The sequence below is a fragment of the Rattus rattus genome, chromosome 11 (assembly GCF_011064425.1).
Source record: "Rattus rattus isolate New Zealand chromosome 11, Rrattus_CSIRO_v1, whole genome shotgun sequence".
Lineage (NCBI taxonomy): Eukaryota > Metazoa > Chordata > Mammalia > Rodentia > Muridae > Rattus > Rattus rattus.
The window spans coordinates 98,564,033-98,570,032 of record NC_046164.1 but is presented as its reverse complement, the minus strand read 5'-3'; positions in this window follow the sequence as shown (position 1 = coordinate 98,570,032).

The following is a 6,000-nucleotide window of genomic DNA, read 5'->3' as shown; positions in this document are numbered from 1 at the left end:
AGGGAAGAGACAAGAATTCTCCCTTTTCTTGGCAAAGGTTTTGCATTTTTATTCTTTTTTTTCGTTTGTTTGTTTTTTTGTTTTGTTTTTTTTTTTTTCGGGGCTGGGGACCGAACCCAGGACCTTGCGCTTCCTAGGCAAGCGCTCTACCACTGAGCCAAATCCCCAACCCCTTATTCTTTTTTTTTTAAAAAGATTTATTTATGTATTATGTACAGTGTTCTGACTAGCATTGTTAAAACGGAGCTGGCAAAACAGGACACATTGGGGGTACACCCACTACTCTTGGACTTGTACCCAGAAGGCTGGGACACGAGAATCAAGAATTCAAATACAGCCTTGACTAATTATTGGCATCCAAGCCAGGCTTCATGACAAACATCATCTCAAAGGAATTTGTGAAAATATAAAAAACACAATGAGGAACAACCACCCACCACCCTTTCACAGACAACACACTGTCTAATACTAAGCAACGAACCACTCAGCTAATAGAGATCCCATTTCATACACAGCCGCAGACAAATACTATCACCAAGTGACAGTGCAGTAGAAGACGAACAGAAGCCACAGAACTATAATAGCCTACCATACTTCTGTAAGTGGATTTGGCACACATACACCAAACTTCAATAACCACTCCAAAAGTTGCAAAATACAAGCCACACCCAGAATTGGTGTCTCCACCATTACACATGAGTGAATGTAGAAAACAATTTGCTTTCATTAAGGCTATGATGAAAAAGAAATGAAGCAAGATTTATTTCCCCTTGAAACTGAAGACAATGATGATGTCTAAAGTCTTTATCAGATCACTCACATAGATATGGCATTTCTCTTTGTGTGAATTCTTTATTTCCTACCATCAAAGTGAAATATAGTCTTTAAAACATTTACAGGGTTAAAGACATGGCCAAGCAGTTAAGACAAGTTCATTCCTGGGATCAAGGTCAGGTTATTGACAAATCCCTGTAATTCCTGCTACAAGATCCCAAGAAATCACACACACACACACACACACACACACACACACACACACACACACACACACACACACACACAGAGAGAGAGAGAGAGAGAGAGAGAGAGAGAGAGAGATCACACAATTAAGAAGAAAATTTCAAACAAATAATTTTTATTCATGAATGTTTTTCTTATGGAAGCATCCATTCCTTTAACTCAGGAGTTAAGGCACCTAAGAGGTTATGTACAGTGTTTCTTCATCACGAATAGAAACAGAAAGCAAGCACATAGGCGTGAAGTCAGAGAAATCAAGGCTGCTCAGTTGGTATTATTTTGGGGGGGAAAGATTTAAGAAATGCTGCCCTGCTGAAGGAGAAATATCACTTGTAGTCGACTTGCAAGTTTAGATCTGCACACCATTCCTAGGTCTGACTCTAATTCATGCTGGATATTGGGGATGTGAGGTGTAAGCTCCCTCTATTAGCCATCATGCATGACAGTTGTTGCATTGCCACTTTCATGGTGACCCCATGGTCCTCTGGAACCATAAGTCAAATTGAACTCTTTTGTAAGTTGCCCTAGGCACGATGTTCTATTATAGCAACAAAAAAGGCAGTCGTTCACACCCATAAACTTTTACATCTGGATGAGTTATTTCCTGTAATTGAAGAGAATTGTGACATCTAAAAGGGCTATCTTATCACTTAAATTAATACAGCAATTGTGCATATGAATGTACAAGTACAAATAAAGTCAAGAAGAACATTGTAATGCTTGGATTGTTTACACTCGTCAGATATTTTCTTCAGAATAATCTTGTGCAACCGAAGTATGTTGGCTAAAGTTCTTATAGGATCCTTATAGATCCCCTACAGTATGAATTCGTTCAGGTCCCTAAGCACTACTATGGTGTGTAAAGCCTTTAACAGACTGATTACACACTAAGGGTTTTAATATTGCACAAAGAGATCATGACATGCAAAGCTTTACCACACTGACTCCATTCACAGGTTTCTTTGCACCATGGCTTTTTCTCCTGAGCGCAGCTACATGAAATGCTGCTACTCGCACAGGCTTTACCACATTGCTTACCTCCTAGTGTTTGTCTCCAGCAGGTGTTCTTCTACTTAGTCATACACGACTGTGTATGAAAAGGCTCAATCACATTGATTACATTTGTAGGGTTTCTTGCCAGCACATGTTCTTTTAGATATTTGTAAATAACTGTTCTGAGAAAAGGCTTCCTAATATTGACTCCATTTATAGGGTTACTCACTTTTATGTATTTGAAGAAGACTGTAATATGCAAATGAACAAGTGACAGAAATTTTTCCTAAGTACAGCCATTTTGTTATCAGACTTCATTTAATCATAGAGCGAAACTAAATTCAAGTTCCCAGAACATAAGGGAGCTGGAGACTCCCTAATAACTGATAAGCTTCCATTATTCATCTTTGTTCCCCAAAACATGATTGTTCATAACCATGGTCCCTATTCTACAAAATATATTGACTGTTCCTAATGACAGCTTCTGTTATTCATCTTTTGTTCCCTAAAATACAATACCTGTTGCTAGCCACAAAGAGAAAATGGATATGATTTTTAGACTGTAAAACCTACATCCTGCCTGCATCACTAGACACAGATCAACTACACAGGGAATACCCCTAGCCCTGAATCTGATTGGTAAGACATCGTTGTAGCTTGACACACATGTGTGGTTTCCAAGCTTTAAAGTTCAGTACCATTCTGGTTCACGGTCAAAGTTCAGCTCCTGAGTATGTTCTGTGGCCCTGATTGATCAGTAAAGGCTTGATTACAATAAACCTTCATCAGCATTAATCTGGTATAAAATTAACTCAAACAAATCAGTAGCTTTCCTCTACTCAAAGGATAAACAGGCTGAGAAAGAAACTAAGGAAATGACACCATTCACAGTAGTCTAAAATAATATAAAATATCTTGGCGTGACTTTAACCAAGCAAGTAAAAGATCTGTATGACAAGAACTTCAAGTCTCTGAAGAAAGAAATTGAGGAAGATCTCAGAAGATGGGAGGATCTTCCATGCTCATGGATTGGCAGGATTAATATAGTAAAGATGGCCATTTTGCCAAAAGCAATCTGTAGATTCAATGCAATGCCCATCAAAATTCCTACTCAATTCTTTACAGAGATAAAAAGAGCAATTTGCAAATTTATTTGAAATACCAAAAAACCCAGGATAGAGAAAACTATACTCAACAATAAAAAAAAAAACAAAACTTATGGGGGAATCACCATCCTTGACTTCAAGCAGTATTACAGAGCAATAGTCATAAAAACTGCATGGTATTGGTACAGAGACAAACAGATAGATCAGTGGAATAGAATTGAAGACCCAGAAATGAACCCACACACCTATGGGCACTTGATCTTTAACAAAGGAGCTAAATCAACATATGGGAACCTCATAAAACTGCAAAGCTTCTGTAAGGCAAAAGACACCGTCATTAGGACTAAATGGCAACCGAATTGGGAAAAGATTTTTACCAATCCTACATCTGATAGAGTGCTAATATCCAAAATATACAAAGGACTCAAGAAGTTAGAGTCTTGAGAGCCAGATAAGTCTATTAAAATCAGGGTACAGAGCTAAACAAAACATTCTCAGCTGAGGAATATCAAATGTCCAAAAAGACCTAAAGAAATGTTCAACATCCTTAGTCATCAGGGGAATGTAAATCAAAACAACCCTGAGATTCCCCCTCTCACCAGTCAGAATGGCTAAGATAAAAACCTCAGGTGATAGCAGATGCTGGCATGGATGTGGAGAAAGAAGAACACTCCTCCACTGTTGGTGGGATTTCAAACTGGTACAACCTCTCTGGAAATTAGTCTGGAGGTTCCTTAGAAAATTGGACATTCCACTACCTGAGGACCCAGCTATACCTCTCCTGGGCATATACCCAAAGATGTTCCAAAATACAAGAAAGACACGTGCTCCACTATGTTCATAGCAGCCTTATTTATAATAGCCAGAGGCTGTAAAGAACCCAGATGCCCTTCAACAGAGGAATGGATTAAAAAAATGTGGTACATCTACACAATGGAGTACTACTGGGCTATCAAAAACAATGACTTCATGAAGTTCATAGGCAAATGGAATGAACTAGAAAATATCATCCTGAGTGAGGTTACTCAATCACAGAAAAATACACTTGGTATGCCTTCATTGATAAGTGATATTAGCCAAAAGCTCAAATTACCCATGATGCAATCCACAGATCACAGTAAGCTCAAGAAGAAGGGTGACCAAAATTCGGATGCTCCCACTCCTTCTTAAAAGGGGAAAAGATATCCATCCATAGGAGGGGATATGGAAGCAATGTTTATAGCAGTGACTCAAGGAACGGCCATTCAGAACCTGCCTCACATGTGACCCATATATATATCCCCGCAAACTAGATAAGATTGATGAAACCAAAAAATGCATGCTGAAAGGGACCGGATATAGATCTCTCCTGAGAGACACATCCAGAGCATGTCCAATACAGAGGTCAATGCTAGCAGCAAACCACAGAACTGAGAACAGGACCCCCTTGGAGGGAATTAGAGGAAGGATTGAAAGAGCTGAAGGGGCTTGCAACCCCATAAGAACCACAATGCTAACCAACCAGAGCTTCCAGGGACTAAACCACTACCGAAAAATTAGTGCTCCAACTGCATATGTAGCAGAGAATGGCCTTGTTGGGGCACCAGTGGAAGGGGAAGCCCTTGGTCCTGCCAAGGGTGGACCACCAGTGCAGGGGAATCTGGGGAGGGGCAATAAATGGGATGTATGGGGAGAATACCCATATTGGAGAGGGGGATGGGAAGGGATTGGGCCTTATGGACAGGAAAGTGGGAAGGGGAATTACATTTGAAATGTAAGTAAAGAAATATATCTAATAATTTTTTTTAAAAATGAAGCTTGTGCTACTGAAAAAAATAGAAAAGAAACAATAAAGAAAGCACAAAGGGGGACAACCCTGGAGATAGAAAACCTAGGAATGAGATCAGGAGTCCTAGATGCAAGCATCACCAACAGAATATAAGAGATAGAAGAGAGACTCTCAGGGTCAGAAGGTAGCATAGAAAACATCGTTGCAACCATCAAAGATAATTTAAAATACGAAATGATCCTAACCCAAAACATCCAGGAAATACAGGACACAATGAGAAGATCAAACCTAGGATAATAGGTATAGAAGACGATGAAGACTCTGAACTTAAAAAGCCAATAAATATCTTCAACAAAATTACAGAAGAAAACTTCCCCAACTAAAGAAACAGATGCCTATAAACATACAAGAAGCCTACAGAGCTCCAAATTGATTGGACCAAAAAAGAAATTCCTCCCATCACATAACAGTCAAAACACCAAACATACAAAACAAAGAAAGAATATTAAAAGCAGTAAGGGAAAAAGTCAAGTAACATATAAAGGCAGACCTATCAGAATTACACCAGACTTCTCTCCAGAGACTATGAAAGCCAGAAGATAGTGGGCTGATGTCATACAGACCCTAAGAGAACACAAATCCCAGCCCAGGCTACTATATCCAGGAAAACTCTCAATTAACATAGATGAAGAAACCAAGATATTCCATGAGAAAACCAAATTTGCACAATATCTTCTTACAAAGCCGGCCCTTCGAAGGATAATAGATGGAAAACTGCATCACAAAGAGGAAAACTACACCCTAGAAAAAACAAGAAAATAATGTCTTTGCAACAAAACAAGAGAGGCACACAAACAAAATTCCACTTCTAACAACAAAAATAACAGGAAACAACAATCACTATTCCTTAATATCTCTAAATATCAATGGACTCAATTCCCTGATAAAAAGATACAGAATAACACACTGGATATGTAAAGAGGACTCAGCATTCTGCTGCATATAGGAAACACACCTCAGAGACAAAGACAGACAGTACCTCAGAGTAAAAGGCTAGAAAACAACTTTCAAAGTAAATGGTTCTCAGGACCAATCTGGAGTAGCCATCCTAATATC